At 39.5% G+C, this 16,963-nt stretch overlaps 1 long non-coding RNA gene across 1 annotated transcript in view; it reads left to right on the top strand.

Moving 5' to 3' along the window:
- The window catches only part of LOC111524338, a 32,852-nt gene extending 16,608 nt beyond the window's left edge, over positions 1–16,244 (top strand). Inside the window, exons 3-4 of the long non-coding RNA XR_002725761.1 lie at positions 14,167–14,263; positions 16,037–16,244. This is a non-coding gene — a long non-coding RNA (uncharacterized LOC111524338). The remainder of the gene's footprint in view (positions 1–14,166; positions 14,264–16,036) is intronic.
- Positions 16,245–16,963: the final 719 nt, after the last annotated feature.

Below are 16,963 nucleotides of genomic sequence, written 5' to 3'. Positions count from 1 at the left end.
ACTAATTGTCAAAGTATTATATACAAACTCATTCTTAGCCTAGAAAAAAAACTGGGACAAGTCGTTAACTTATTCTACATGGTTAATATAACCTAGATACCAAAGTTTAAATCTCTTTTTATGAATTACATGAATTTTACGAAAAATTCTAAATAAAGCATTCATAAATTGAACATTTTAAAACCCCAAATACATCATGACTCAGGAATGAGGCCTGCCTTGACACAGAAAAACCTACTAATGCAATTCACTACATTAATAGAGTAATGTAGACACACCATAGATCACCTCAAAAAGTGCCAAAAAGGCAATAAAATTGAATAGTTATGGCTTGTAAAAACTGGAAGTAAACTAAAAACAGATGGAGACTTTTTCATCTGATAAAAGGTATCCACCAAAAACAAAAATAAAAACAAATATAAAACAAGTAAACACATACAAACCTACTGTGAATTTCTCACTCTGTGGCTACAGACGAGTAATTGCAGGGTCTTTGGCAGCTAACAGATCTGGAGGAGCCGTTGTCCTTTTGTAGGACTTAGAATTTTAAGTACAGAATTTCCAGATAAGTTTGACTGAATAAATTGGCACCAACTTTGGAAAAAAAAAAAACTGAGCCTTCATCACAACCATCTTGGATTACTGAGCAGGAATCCTATACAAGATAATTTTTTAAAAAAGATAAAACAACAACTCATATAATGTTTAAATAAACACATATTAAAGATGTAACCCGTTCATTAATGAGGGAACCAAGATCTTACAGTCAATTCAAAGAAGAATTCAAAACGCATATACACATACATAGGAAATAAATGCTGAAATAAATTTATAAATAAATGCAAAATTAGTCAGTATTTCCAGGGCAATTGTGAACTATATCTCCACTGGGTACAGTTTGTTTGAGCTTTTATTGGCAGGAACCAGTTGGATGACAGTTTTTGTGGAGGTGTGAAGTAACTCAAAGACAACAAAAGGCAGAGCCCATGCAGAAGGTGCCACCCCACTATCCACTTGCCCATTTTAACATCTTTCACAATTTCTCCTAACAGTTTAAATTATATTTTGATGTTGACCTCTTTTAAATACTCGATTAGGGAATAATTTTCTTTATTCTCTGATGTTTCTGATGCTCGGCGTAATAAAGAGTTTTTATTTTCTTATTTCTCTTTAAAACATGAAATCAGTGGAGCCATATGCCAATGTCAGTTAGATATGTCTATGGGAAGTTAGACCACACTCCTGTTGGGCCCCAGCTGGATTACCTCAATTGCTAGCAAAATGCTTGCAAGGAAAATGTGGAGACAGCCTAAGCTACAGAAACCATCTTGCTTTTTCCTGACAACATAAGTTTTCAAAGCAATATTTAAACAAAAGACAACATTTTTTTCCCCAAGTAAATATCCACAGCCTTCCTCCTAGCGTATGTTACTCCCAAATCATGTCCTTGTTATTTACTGGTATCCAAATGTCTACATGTGGGAGTATTCCTTGTGGATTAGGGTGTTAGTATCTAGGAGTCTCCTCTTTTATGAAATGCAAACATTCTTTGAGCACAATTGCAACATCAGCTGTAATATTTACCTAGATGTTTCCCAAGGATAAGTGGCTTAGGTCAGAGCCCTGAGGCTACAGGATGTAGGGTTTGACCAGCAAGAGATTTGAGGGCAGGTAGCTATCCCATGAGAAAGAAAGTATCAGACACAGCAGCATTATCCCAGGACATAGGCTCCTGGAGGTTAGAGGCAGCCCACAAGAAAGCAGGGATCCCAAAAAGAGACAGGAAGGTGCTAAGGACAAAACTCATCTCTGTGTCTACTCCCAGCCTGATCTTTGATTACCAGAATGATCCAGTTCACAATTTCCAATGCTAAAGACAAAGAGAAAGATTTGGGGCTGAGACTGACCTATGTTGTTCGTTTATATACAGGACATTAGGTACCCTATGCCATTGACCTCGTAGAGAACAGGCAGCATTTGTTGTCTGCCAACTCTGGATTCTGCAGGCATCAAAGGATTAGACTGTCATAATGAAATCAGCCCTTTAAGCTACTTGGAAGACTTACGATAGGGATCACTACCCAGATTAATTTGCTACCAAATAAAGAATGAGAGGCCAAGATAAACAAGAGAGAGCAGCCAGCTGGTAGGGTTTGAAAAAAAAAAATGCAAGCCATTCATTTTCCTTTTGTTCTTTTATTTCCAATTGAATTATGATGGCTCATCTTTTCTAACCTGATATGAGCTGAATTTTTTATGATTTAAATTTGCTCATTATATTTCTATTGCAGAGTGGTTCTCTGAAGAAGGAACCTGCTGCTACCTGTCATGGTGCCATGATAGTGTTGTGCAAATCCTCAAGGCAGCTTTCCAGGGCTGCTGTCAGCCCGGCTCATGCCCTTTAGCCATTGGGCAGTAAATGAGGATCTCTAGGACTGAACATAATTTGAGGGGCCCAGTGCAAAATGAAAATACAAGGTACCTTATACAAAATAAATTAAGACTTTCATCAGAGCAACAGGGGCCTTCTGAGTCCGGGGCTCAGACCACACACCCTTGAAGTTGACCCTGGGGGTCTCAGTGATGGGATAGGCAAATCCTTTCTCACTAGCAATTACATAAACTCTCTTGCCAGAGACTGAAGACTTACAACTTGGGAGTCAGATACACTTCGTAGCTCAGAAAGCTGACTTTAATAAAAGTAGTGCATCTAGAAGAAAGCTGTTTATTTATAGAGGTGGCTTGATATGTTTTGAATTTGTGTCCTTACCCAAATATCGTGTCAAATTGTCGTCCCTAATGTTGGAGGAGGGGCCTGGTGAGAGGTGATTGGATCACAGGGAGGGACTTCCCCTTACTTTTCTCTCAATAATGAGTTCTCTTGAGATCTGGTTGTTTAAAAGTGTGTGACGCCTCCCCCTACTGTCTCTTTCTCCTTCTCTGGCCGTGCAAGACATATCTGCTTCTCCTTCACCTTCCACCATGATTGTAAGTTTCCTGAGGCCTCCCCAGCCATGCTTCTTTTACAGCCTGTGGAACTGTTAATCAACTAAACCTCTTTTCTTTATAAATTAGCCAGTCTCAGTTCTTTATAGCAATGTGAGAATGGACTAATACATGGCTTCACCTTAGATTTCTTGGAATCTGTAAGTTGATCCAAATTGCTTGATGAATACATTCTCTAGGGATCCATGGGAATCTCTCTTTGAGAAGATTTTTCTCTTGTGGCTTCACTTAAAATCTATCTGCCTTTACATGTGTGCATTTATATTGAGGTGATTGATTATTTGGGTAACACCTCCATGTATATGATATTATAGGGCCCCCACTTGTATTAGGGTTTGTAATTCTGTCAGCATGAAGCAGTCATTTCAACGGACAGTATTTAATTTTTAATGTAGGGTTTATCTAACCAGGTTCTGCAGAGGTGTTCTTGGGGTACCCCAGTGCTCAAGTTAGGAAAATGCTGCTTTCGGTCTAAGTCAAGTTCTAATCTAAAGGTTTTGAGATCTTAATGATTAATAAGTTCTATGCGTGTTCTAATGACCATATGTAAAGCTAAATGCCATACGCAAACTAAATCTTTGAAAGAATTGATGGAAAATGGCGATCTTCATTCAGATAAGATTTAGCCTACTGGTTACAAAAAATTCCAGATAACCACATATCGAGGAAGAATAATGTAGCAACAACAACAGTTTTGAGTACTCATAGTATGACAGATACTTTGGTGTATTTTTCCAGTCCTGTGAGATAGATCTTTGTTGATCCTCCATTTTGCAGATGAGAAAAATGAAGCAAGAAGGATTCAGTAACTCACGCAGGTCTCCAGGCAGCGAGAGGCAGAAGTCAAATTTAATTCCCCAGAATCTGACTCTAAAGCAAGTGCTTTACCCTCTCAATTTCATTTCTCTACACACTTGTGCTGGAAAATGCATGAAAGTTTTCATGATTTCAAACTTTCACATGAGCATGAAGATCAGCAGAATTTATGGGGATGTGAGTGTTTTAAATTGTAGGTTTTATTATTATTCAGGCATAGTGAGTTCAGCAGATCAGGAGATGACTGCCATTGAAAGGATGGTTTATTACTCACAGTTCCCAAGAGGAGGAGGCAGCCACTCCATACAGGGCCCTTTGGGAAAGTGCCAGGGTTGGTCAGGAAGCAGAGGGACTGGGAGGAGAACATGGACAAGAGCCTTTATTACAGTTCCTATGAGAAGGAACAGGTGAGGCAGGATAGACAGACTTAGGATTGTCTGGTTTAAATAATTCCAAAGGGCTCTGGGCTGCAGGGGCTGTATCTCATTGCCTGGTACCTGGCCATGGGATGATTTGGGCAGGTGAATGGTTGGGGAGGCTTGTGGGAGTCTGATGAAGAAGGTCTTTGGGGCATGGGCTCTGGGTTAGTTGGTTTGCATCTGGAAGACACCCTTGTAGGCAAATAATTTATCTTTAGGAATTGGCTATCCCTGGGAGTAACATTTTTCATAATCACCAGCAATGAATGAGAGTTCCTGCTCCCCCACATCCTCACCAGCATTTGTGTTGTCAGGATTTTATATCTTGCCTGTTCTAATAAAAGTGTAGTGCCATCTCATTGTTGCTTTGACTTGCAATTTCCTAATGACATATGATGTTGAGAGTTTTTTCATTTGCTTATTTGCCATCTGTATATCTTTTTTGACAGAGTGTCTGTTCAAGCCTTTTGCCCATTCTTTAATTAGGTTGTTCATTTCTTTTTGAGTTGCAAGTATTCTTTGAATATCTTGAATAATATTTCTTTCCAGATATGTACTATGAAAATATTTTTCTCCCAGTCCATGGCTTGTCTTCTCATTCTCTTAACAATGTCTTTCACAGAATTTTGGGTCCTTTTTGTTTGTTTTTAAATTTCAATGAAGGTCAGCATATTATCACTGTACTCACGGTAAATTAGATTTTCTCCTGTCTTCTTCTAGGGGGTTTTACAGTTTTGTGTTTACATTTAGGTCTGTGACCCATTATGAGTTAATTTTTGAAAGGGGTGTAAGGGCTAGGCCTATAGTCATTTTTTTTCCTGCATGTGAATGTTTAGTTGTTACAACACTGTTTCTTGAACAGATTATCTTTTCTCCATTGTATTGCCTTTGATTCTTTGTAAAAAAATCATCAGTTAACTATATTTGTGTGGATCTATATCTGAGGTCTGTATTTTGTTCCTTTGATTTATTTGCCTATTATTTTGCCAATACAACACTCTCCTGATGATTATGGCATTGTAATAAATATGGAAGGTGAATAATATCAGTCCTTTTACTCTTACTCTGTTATTCTTTAATATTGTATTGATTATTTTGAGTCTTTTTCTCCTCATATAAACTTTAGAAGCAGCTTCTCAAAATCCACAAAATAATTTCCCAGGGTTTGGATTGGGATTGTGTTGAGTCTATAGGTCAACTTGGCTAGAAATGACATCTAGACATTGAGTCTTTATATAAATAAAAATAAAATATTTCTCCATTTATTTAGCTGTTTGATTTCTTTCATCAGAATTTTGTAGTTTTCATCTTGTACTTATTTTGTGAGATTCATAAGTATTTCATTTCAGAAAGTGCCAATTTTAATGGAAAACAATTTATTTTTAATTATAATTTAATTTGTAGGAAAACAGTTTAATTGTGTTAACCTTATATCCTGCACCTTATTATAATCACTTACTAGTTGCAGAAATTATTTTTGGTTATTTTGGATTTTCTACGTGGACAACACTGTCATTTGTTAAAAAGAGCAGCCTATTTCATTTTTCTCATATCACTGCATTAAGACTCCCAGTAAAATGTTAAGAAGGAGTGCTGATAGAGAACATCCTTGCCTTGGTCTTGACGTTAGCAGGGTAATTTCTAGTTTCTCACCATGTTGGTTATGATGGTAGCTCTACATTTTTAAATAATATTCATTATTCGGTTAAGGAAGTTCTCCTCTATTCTTTGTTGAGCTGGGTTTTAGCATGAAAGGGTGTTCGATTTTCTCAAGTGCTTTCCTGTCTGTTGATAGGGTCATGCTATTTTTCTTCTTCTTTATATATAGGATGGATTGCATTACTTTCTTTTTATTTATTCATTTATTTATTTTCTTTTCAACTTATTTTAGATTGAAAGGGCACGTGTAACAGGTTTGTTACATGGGTAAATTGTATGTCACGGGGGCTTTGTGTACAGATAATTTTGTCACCCAGGTAATCGGCCTAATACCTGAGAGGTAGTTTTTCAAACCTCACCATCCTCCCACTCTCATTTGTGGACTGGATAAAGAAAATGTGGTATATATACACCATGGAATACTATACAGTTGTTAAAAAAATGACATAATGTCCTTTGCAGCAACATAGATAGAGCTGGAGGTCATAATCCTAAGTGAATTAATGCAGGAATAGAAACGAAATAAATACTTCATGCTCTCACTTATAAGTGGGAGCTAAACAGTAAGTATATATGGACATAAAGAAGGGAACAATAGACACTGGGGTCTACTCTCTTAAGAAAAGGCAAAATGACATTCTGGTGTCCACCTGGCTAGAACAGAGAAAGAAAAAAAAAAAAAAGAAGATTGACTCGTCCCCAGGGCGTCTTCCTACACTTCGATTCTGAATGATACTATGCTTTCCATCACTCCTTTCCGTTCTACTCTTAGCACAAATATCCTTAAAGAGACTTTTAGGGCTGAAGTCAAAGTCGCTTTGTTTCACATACATACCCCAACATCTGCTACTTGTTTTCTTGATACTTAATTTCACTGAACAGGAGATCTGGCCTTTCTTTCCAGCCTTTAATTGATGGTTAAAGCTTTCTGAAAGGCTAGCAGGAGTAATCTGTTAGTGCAGTTGGGTTTCACTCCTAATTCTTAGTGTCATTCTACAGTTCTTTCTGAAGCTGTGACCTGTGATCATCTTGATCAGGGATGAGCAATCTACAGCTCATGGGTCAAACTCAGTGAGCTGCTTGTTTTGTATGAGCTTTGAGTGTCCACAAAAGTTTTACTGGAACATAGCCGTGCTACTTCTTTGTCCCTGTTTTCAAAGACCAATTTTGTTCTATGACAGCAGAGTGGAGTAGTTGCAACAGAGACTGTATTTCCTGCAAAATCTAAACTATTTACTCTTTGACTCTTTACCAAAAAAAAAAAAAACCCCAAAAACAAACCCCCAAAAATTGCTGACTCCTGGTATAGGTAGTGTGAGGTTCAGTTTCTGGCTCCACCACTCACTACTGGGGAGGCATTGAGCCAGTACCATTCTCCTAGGAAGTGCTCCACATAGCAGCTATTGGCACACAAGTCATGTGGAGATGGGGAATCCTAAGGAAAAGAATGGTCGACTTTGGATAAACTTATTGAACTTTTGAATTCTCACAGTATCCTGGTTGTATAATTTCTGCACATATGGGATCTGCATCTTGAGTTTTTTTCTATCCAGTTCATGTTTGTAGAAGTATCTTACATGTGCAGATGATGAAGCAATGCCTTTAAGCAAATACCTTTAAACAATGCCTCGAGCAAAATGATGTATTTTAGTGTCGAGTTTATTGTCAGTATTACCAAGTACAATGCTTGACTCCTGCTTTGGTAATGTCAGGAAGTGTGGCAGATGGTGGGGAGACAAGAGGAATCATTCAGGAAGAAACCAGGGAGCTCACAGGGTAAAAGAAGCAATTAAAATGCAACCCTTGGATGGGCTCCAATGCAGTCTGCCTCCTCTTCCTTACCACGGGCCAGATCCAGTCTTTCTTAATTGAAAGGGTCAAGCTAAAGTTCTTATCAACAAAAGTGGTGTTGCTTAGGAAAATCATATTCCTTAGCTAATTTTAGGTGCCGTTTTGTGCTTCCTGTTTTACCAACCTTCTAAACAGTAAATGAGAGAACATTGCTGTCTATAAAAAATCTTTTAGTTGTAGTGTCAACTTACAAAAGAATTGACAAAAAGGAGTGGAAGTTCTTTTAAGTCCTTGCCAGGCTGCAGAGCAGAGCTAGAAGAACATAAAGTCTTAATCCTTTCCCTGCTTACCTTAGGGGTGGTGGATGTTTTTCAGGGCTCCATGGGGGGCTGGTGTGGTGTTTGGTCATGCTGACTGGGGAGCCAGATGATCTATCTGAGCTCTGGTGTTGGCTTTGCCATGTAACCCTGAACTGTCGAATCAACCACTATTCCAGGATGGTTGATTTTATGTGTCAACTTGGAGATGTTTTGGGATGAGATTAACATTTAAATTGATAGACTAAGTAAAGTGCATTGCTCTTCATAATGTGGGTGGGCCTCATCTAATCAGTTGAATGCCTGAATACAACAAAAAGACCGGCTTCCTGGAGCAAGAGGAAATTCTCCAGCAATTGCCTTTGGATTTCATCTGCACCATTGGCTCTCCTGGGTCTCCAGCCTGCCGGTCCACACTGAGACTTGGACTTGCCAACCTCCATAATCACATAAGCCAATTCCTTATAATAAATTTCTTTGAATACACACACACACACACATACACACACACACACACACACACACACACACACACACACACACATTTGATTTCTCTGGAGAATCCTGACAAATTTAATTCTATGAATAGAATAAAAGTCTCTGTTAACTTAAAGTTCCTGTTCAGTTTAAAGTTAAAAAGGTACTAATGGCTCCTGGGTTGAGTCCTTGACCATCATATGCACACGTGCTTTAACCCCAAACAGACAGCTTCGTCTTTCTTTCTTGCACAGGCAAAATGGCTTCTCATCTTTGGAGTGGTCGAGAGCCTAGGTGCGGGATCCAGACTCCCTAGGTTCAAATCCGAGCTCTGTCACTTGGTAGCTTTGTGACCTTGTGTAAGCCACTTACCTACTCTAGGCGTCAATTCCCTCATCTGTAAAATGGCAAAATAATACTCACCTCATAGGATTACTGTGAAAAGTAATGACTTAATGCAAGTAAAGTGCTTAATGAATTATCTGGCACTCAGTAGATGCTTGTCCCAGTTAGAGTAGATCTGGTTCGACTGCAGTGATGAAACATCTGTCTGCTCAGAACTTGGCTAGAAATGCTTAAGCAGTTGAGTGGAGCCTTAAAAGAAGCAAGTAGAAAAAAAAAATTCTGCTATGTGCCTGAAGGAGGGAGAAATGAAATCCTTGACAAATAGAATGAATAATACCCTAGTTACTATTATTAATATGTATTATGTGGCTAGATTCACCTTGTTTTCTTGCTCAGGGAAAATAATTTCTCTGAATATTGGATTGATGCTTCTATCAAAAAGCATCTTCTCTGTCCTGTTTAACAGAGAAAACGTGGTTCCCCTCCTCCAGTAGTTAAAGCCCTGAGCTGTGTCCGCCAGTGCCCAAGCAGAGAGCATTTAGTATCTTGGGCTGTTATCAAGGAGCTTCTTTATAGAAGCACTGACACCTTTGGTGGTTGGGGGTGGGGGAAATAGTTAAAATGCAAATGTACCAGTATTTACTAGTTTTTGGAGCTCAAGCCTCGTGCATTTCATTCTGAACTTGTTACTCAGTGCCTCTGAAATCACCCTTGCTAATTTAGGCCTCTCGGAAATAATTCCACCAAGGCAGAAAATTAGCAACCAAGGAAGTTTCATTGGCCTTTAGATCATTTTCTTTCATAACTTGTAATTTTCCGTAAAATTGTAAATTTTCCGTTAAATTGTAAATTTAACTTTCTGTTGTCCCTTGACTTTTCATTTGTCCGTTATATTACATGTGTAGTGGCAACCTTGATTTTTTACACATGATCCACATTCACTTAGCAAGGGTTGATTCATTATGTGGACCCCTTCTGGGGATGTGTGGACTGTGTCTATCAATTTAAGAATGTTATATATGGACACATAATGGATACTATGAATATTTTAGAAACCTGTACACAGAAATAATGCACTTCAGGGACACTTTAAATAGATATTCCTTATTTTTAGCTGAATCCCCACTAAGAGTCTAGGTGTATTATAGGTGAGTGATCTGTGCCCTTGATAACCTTAAAATTTGGAATTTCTGTACTGAATAAGATTCATGCTAAGCATTTAAGGATGGTCTGTTGGATTCATGGCAAGTGTTATCTACTGGATTCATAAGATGGATCTTGGAGAACTTTTTATAAATAGATAATCCCATATGCTATAGCTATGAGATTCCTAGAGCATAGAGATAATCGCTCTTTCATCATTGCCATTTATAAATTTGAAAAAAGTCAGAAAACTCAGTGAGGAACCTTAAAGAATATCTAGGCACCTAACTCTTGATGCATACAAGCTACCCAGTGTAAGAATGTGCATCTTATGAATACCGAATATTCAGCATTGGTTGAAAGGCGTGTGGGATAATCGTGTGATAGTGGGAGGAGGATGGCCTTTATTATTTGTAAATATGATATTTAATGCAACCCAAGTTTAAATTTCAAAATTTCAAACCATTTCTCATTAGTGCATTTTCATATGAAATTTGAATAGTACGAAATCAATTATGCAAAGGAAAAGTACTTGACTATTGCTAAGAAAAAGGAATGCTGTATTAGGAGTCAGGAGACGTAGCTCAGTACGCACTCAATCTGTGACTTTCAACAAACAATTGCTCCCCTCGAAGCCTCAGTCTCCTGAATTGCAGAATGAAAGAATGACCCTGGATCCTGTTTCTAGGTTCCTTGGTACTTTCAAAATCTTTAAGAATCTTTGGCCGGGCGCGGTGGCTCAAGCCTGTAATCCCAGCACTTCGGGAGGCCGAGACGGGCGGATCACGAGGTCAGGAGTTCGAGACCATCCTGGCTAACACGGTGAAGCCCTGTCTCTACTAAAAAAATACAAAAAGCTAGCTGGGTGAGGTGGCGGGCGCCTGTAGTCCCAGCTACTTGGGAGGCTGAGGCAGGAGAATGGCGTAAACCTGGGAGGTGGAGCTTGCAGTGAGCTGAGATCCGGCCACTGCACTCCAGCCCGGGCGACAGAGTGAGACTCCGTCTCAAAAAAGAAAAAAAAAAAAAAAAAAAAAAAGAATCTTTTGTTGTTGTTGTTGACAAAAGGATTTAAAGAGTAGGGACAAGTGACCATCCCTAAGTGGTGAAAAGAGAAGTTAACCCAAGAGATACATAAAATGGGGAAGCAGCAGAGTTAGAATTGGAGAAAGCAGGGAGTGAAGTTGAGGGGTGCCACGTTCCCTATAGATAACTCTTGAAGGGTTGGTTTCTCTTCTGTAAAATAGAGACCATAGCTTAGAGGTTTGTTATAAGGGTTAAATGAGATAATGCATAAAACATGCTTCCAGGAATAAAGAATCATGGAAGTGAATAAGGAAGAAAGGAGAGGAGGAAGAGGAGGGAGAGAAAATGACTTAGAAAATGTGTGATTAACTAAGTAATTAATCCTCCCAAAGCTTTCACATTCAGCCAAAGCACATTTGTGCATACAAGGCTCATTTGTCTACCTTGGAATAATCCGTTTTGTGAGTTATTCATAGAAGATGAGTGAACTCAGCCCGGTTTTCTAATAACTCTGCTGCCTTCTTGTTCACCTGTTTTCTGACCAGGAGGCATGTAACTCAAGTTTTCATCAGCCTAAGCCCAACCACATTTTGGAGGCATATCTGCGTCACAAATTATCTTGGGTTTTCAAAAATCAAAAATAAACCACTTTACCAAAAATTCAATCCCACTCCATCACTTTGGTTTCTCTGTGCCTTGTGCACCATTATTGGCATGAGGAGTTGTGAGCTAACTGTGCCACATTTCAGGAGCCTTCGTGTCATCCTGTTTCAGCCCTTGACAGGTGCTCCTGCGGGGTTCTCCAGCTTTCTTTTTGATTTCCCCAGGATATTATCATTATGGCTGGTCAAGGGAGGGGACATCCTGAGAAAATCAGCTAACAGTTCCTCCTGGAAAATTCAAGCTCTCTGATTAGAGGGGCAAGAAATCAAATTAATATGTATTTAAGCACTTTTTATAGTGCTATGTGCTATGTGCTAGGTGCACATAGTTCCTAGGTAATGGGATTCAGCAGCCAACTAGCTAACTAAGTCCTCTTGGAGCTAACATTTTGGTGGAGAATGTTGATAACCCCCAAAAAAATTAATAAAGAAGAAATAAAATTTTCGATAATGAGATGTATTATGAAGAAAAATAAAAGCAGGGTAGAAGGGGCAGTGAAAATGATGGGGTGGTCTGGAAAGGTTGATCTGAGGAGGTGATTTTTGAGATCTGAATGATCTCAAAATGAATGAAGTGGGAGAACAAGCCATGGGGAGGGATAGAGAAAGAGCAATGCAGGCACAGAAAATATTAAATACACAGTGGGTGGGAACTAACAATTAACTTGGCAAATGCAGCTGGAACAGGGTAACGGGTGAAGCACAGAGCCCATTCAGGTAGGCAAAGGTTGGAGTTTCAAGACCTTGTAGGCTAAAGTAAGGGGTTTGGATCTTATCAGAATTAAGATGGTAATCTATTGAATGGTTTTGAGTTGGAGAATGATGCAACTTATTTGCATATTAAAAAGATTACTCTGACTAATATATCGATAGCAGACTGTCATGGGACCAGAGTAGAGTAAATAACTGGAACTGTTTAAGAGAGAGAAGACCATGCATTTCACTAGAGTAATTACAGCACGGGTAGCTTAGAAGAATGGGATTCAATACATATTTTGGAGAAAAATCCAGCCTGACTTTTTGCTGTGTTTAATGTGGGAGGTATAGGGAAAGAAGGAGTCAAGGATGACTGCTGGGTTTCTGTTTTTAGTGACTGGGTAAATGGTTAACTGAGGAGATGAGGTACTGTATCAGTGAGAACTCATGCAGGAAAAAAGGAACCACTGCAAGTATGTTAAGTATGAAGAGGTTTCATACAGGGAATCAAGTGCTTTCAAAAGCATTGGATTAGCTGAGGAAACACAGGTTAGAGAAGATGCCCAGTAGTACTTAGTTCTGCTGTCACTGCTTGGGCCAGTGAATTCAGAAGTTGTTGCTGCCACTCAGATTAGGAAAGTGAAGGAAACTAGTGGTGCCCTACAGCACTGAGAAGAGTAACTGGAATGGATCACCCAGAGGCCACCACAAAAACTCATGTCTGCCAAAGCTTTCATGTCCTACATTGATGCATGGGGAAGAAGAGTATGTTCTGCCCTCTTTCATCTTTGAAATCTCTCACTAGTGCACCTCATTAGCAGAATATAGCTGCAACCAGAAACTGAAAGGCAGAAGAGTCTGACAGATAAAGTTTCCAGCCTTTCAGCTGACTGTTGCAAAAGAAAGCATATAACGCAGGACAGAGGAGAGCAATAGAATCTTGTAGACTAAGGAGAAGATAATAACATATTTGGATTGTCATGTTATAAATCTGTGTGTCTATCGGACACCCAAGCAGAAGTGTCAAGAAGGAAGTAGAATACACAAGTCTAGGAATCATAGGAAAGGTCAAGGATGGAAATATAACTTGGGGAGCCATTAGAACATAAATGGTAATTAAAGGCATGCAACTGGAGAGTATTACCTAAGGAATAAGTGTAGCTAGAGAAAGGTCCTAGAACTGAGCCCTATATGCTTCTGGAAAAACTTGGACATTGGGGAAATCAGGAAGCGCTTCTAGGGTTAAAAGGATTGAAGGCGGCACACGGTGGCTCACGCCTGTAATACCAGCACTTTGGGAGGCTGAGGCGGGTAGATTACTGGAGATCAGGAGTTCAAGACCAGCCTGGCCAACATGGTGAAACCCCATCTCTACTAAATACAAAATTAGCCAGGCATGGTGGCATACACCTATAATCCCTGTTACTTGGGAGACTGAGGCAGGAGATTGACTTGAACCCTGGAGGCGGAGGTTGCAGTGAGCCGAGATTGTGCCATTGCACTCCAGCCTGGAAAAAGAACAAAACTCCATCTGAAAAAAAAAGGATTGAGGTTGGGACTGGTACCTGACAGAAGCTCAGACAAATGGCTTACATATTGCAGCCAAGACTACAAGAAGGCTTAGAGGTCAGGAAGAAGAGGAGATGCTAGCCAATGCAACTGACAGGGTAGGAGAATAATCTACACAGTATGATCCTCTGAAAGTCAAATGTCAAATACTGATGAGAGTTGTGTTTTGTTTTTGTTTTCGCTTTTGTTTTTGCTTTTGTTTTTGTTTTTGTTGTTTTGAGACAGTCTCTTTCTGTCACCTAGGCTGGAGTGCAGGGATGTAATCACGGATCACTGCAGCCTCTACCTCCCAGTTCAAGAAATTCTCATGCCTCAGCCTCCTGAGCAGCTGGGATTACAGGTGTGTGCCAGCATGCCTGGCCTGATGAGAGTTTTTGTTTTTGTTTTTTAAATGAAATTAAATTAAATTTTGCATTCTGGGATACATGTGAAGGATGTGCAGGTTTGTTACATGGGTAAACGTGTGCCATGGTGGTTTGCTATACCTATCAACCCATCACCTAGGTATTAAGCCCAGCATGCATTAGCTATTTATCCTGATGCTCTCCTGCCTTTCAGCCCCTCGCTGACAGACCCCAGTGTGTGTTGTTCCCCTCCCTGCGTCCATATATTCTCATTGTTTAGTTCCCACTTATAAGTGAGAACATATGGTGTTTGGTTTTCTGTTCTTGTATTAGTTTTCTGAGGATGATGGCATCCAGCTGCATCCATGTCCCTGCAAGGGACGTGATCTCATTCCTTTTTATGGCTTCATAGTATTCCATGGTATGTATGTACCACACTTTCTTTATCTAGTCTATCACTGATGGGTATTTGGGTTGATTCCATGTCTTTGCTGTTGTGAATAGTGCTGCAGCATACATACACATGCATGTATCTTTATAATAGATTAATTTCTATTCCTTTGGGTACATGCTCAGTAATGGGATTGCTGGGTCAAATGGTATTTCTGGTTCTAGGTCTTGGAGGAATTGCCACACTGTCTTCCACAATGGTTGAATTAATTTACTTTCCCACCAACAGTGTAAAAGCATTCCTATTTCTCCACAGCCTTGCCAGCATCTGTTGTTTCTTGACTTTTTAATAATGGTCATTCTGACTGGCATGCGATGGTGTCTCATTGTGGTTTTGCTTTGCATGTCTCTAATGATCAGTGATGAGAGTATTTAACAAGATGGAGTATGAGAGTTCAACACTGTATTTGGCCAGATGGAAGCTGTAGGAAACCTTAAGCAGAGTAGTCTTCAAAATCTTGAATGAAATGGATGGAGGTAGGGATAGAGAATGTGCAGTGAGCAAATAGAGAATTTACAGAATTATTTGGTCTCATTGTGATGTAATATAAGGAGAGCAGAAAAAAAGAGCAGCAGTTGGAAATGATGTAGAATCTGGGGAGAGACCTTTTAGAGAAATGTGATATCAAGGCTTGTCTGTGTGCTGAGAATGATGTGTGATCTTGGAAGTCAGCTTGAGAGTGGAGCAGTCAAGGCACAAATTGGTTGGCAGGTCATGATCAACATGAGAGGAATCTCTATGCTGCTTCCAGGCTATCCTTGGCACTGTTATTTTTAAAAAAATAATGCACTGACTTTGCTTTCAAAGGAATTACTGGACAGTCAAAATATACACACATGCAAAAATTGAGGAGCAATTTCCCATAAAATGAAAGCAAGAATAATAGTTATTTTATGTTATTTCTGTAAGTGTTAGTGGCAGTAAGTAAAGAATGAATTGTAAAATTGTGACAGGGAAGGTAGAGGAGTGCTTTTTGAAACCTGTTTTCCATTAGATCTTAAAGAAAGTTGAGAACATAAATTTGTGGAGAAGTGAGGGTGAGTATTCTTAAGGGAGGCAGAAGCAAGATTTAATAACAGTGCAGAACAAGGAATCAGCAAAGCCTGTTGAAAACGTCAGAAAACTTAGGGGAAGCTGGAGTGGAGGGTTAGAGTTGGGAGACCTGAGTGAGGGTCTTGGCTTTCACTCAGTGGGCAGTTGGGACCCACCTAATGTGGAATAACCATGGGGTTCTGGAATGGGCTGATACAGTGACATATCGCCCATATTAGTGGATCCATGAATCCTTTTCTACAAAGTCATCTTGTATGGTTTTCAGACAAACCTTGGAAATCAAGAAAGTTCTGGAATGATGAAGCTGTTCATGCCGAGACCTAAAGCACTGGCCCAGTATGAGTCCATACAGTTCATGCCGTGGCAATTTTCTTGGAACTCCTTTTTATTGTTAGTTCTCATTTGTTTCCATATTTAGTGAACATACATTTAATTGCAAAGCTGTCATTAATAAAAATTCTTACAGTACCTCACTGCACAAACATCTTTCATGTGTGCTAGGCATTTTCAAAAGTGGGATCATTCTGCATCTGATTTGTATCATCTTATTTAAACCAAGACGGTATTGGCCATACCGTCTACCAAAACAGGCTGTAAGAAATTACAGTAATTTTTGCAGCTATAGAGTAATTTTTGTAGCTATAGAGTAATTTTTGCAGCTATATACTCTATATACTCTATATATAGAGATAGAGCTATCTCTTCTGGGTTTCCAGAAAGTGTTCTGCTCTATGTGATTTTAAGAAAACCGGCACATTGGTGGGAGGATAGTAGTTGGGAAATGCTTCTAGGATTAAGAGGATTGAAGTTGAGACTGGAGGTGAGCTTAAAGGAATGGCTGAAGTATCCCATCAAGACGTCATAGTGTCATTAGAATGACCATGTTCTCTTGTGAATCCTCACCAATGGTATAGAATCCTTTGATTTCAATTCCTGCCACTCTGGGAAACCCCAAGGCTTGTGCTCCTGGTGCACAGCCCATTTCAAGTATGTTGAAGCATGCCTCCTTGTGGGAATGCTGGATTCCCAGCCCAGTGAGGTAATGACCAAGCAGCGTCTTCAGAGGAAGGATGGCTGTGCAGCGTGGTGAAGGACTCAATGAGAAGGTAATTGATGCTTTACCTTTTCTTGTTTTCTGTAAAGTAGGGGAATATGACTCCTCCACCCTGGTTTTTTTTTTTTTTTTTTTTTC

Source organism: Piliocolobus tephrosceles, chromosome 19 (genome assembly GCF_002776525.5).
Source record: "Piliocolobus tephrosceles isolate RC106 chromosome 19, ASM277652v3, whole genome shotgun sequence".
Lineage (NCBI taxonomy): Eukaryota > Metazoa > Chordata > Mammalia > Primates > Cercopithecidae > Piliocolobus > Piliocolobus tephrosceles.
The sequence above is the reverse complement of the archived record's forward strand: the minus strand, read 5'-3'. Positions and strand labels throughout refer to the sequence as shown.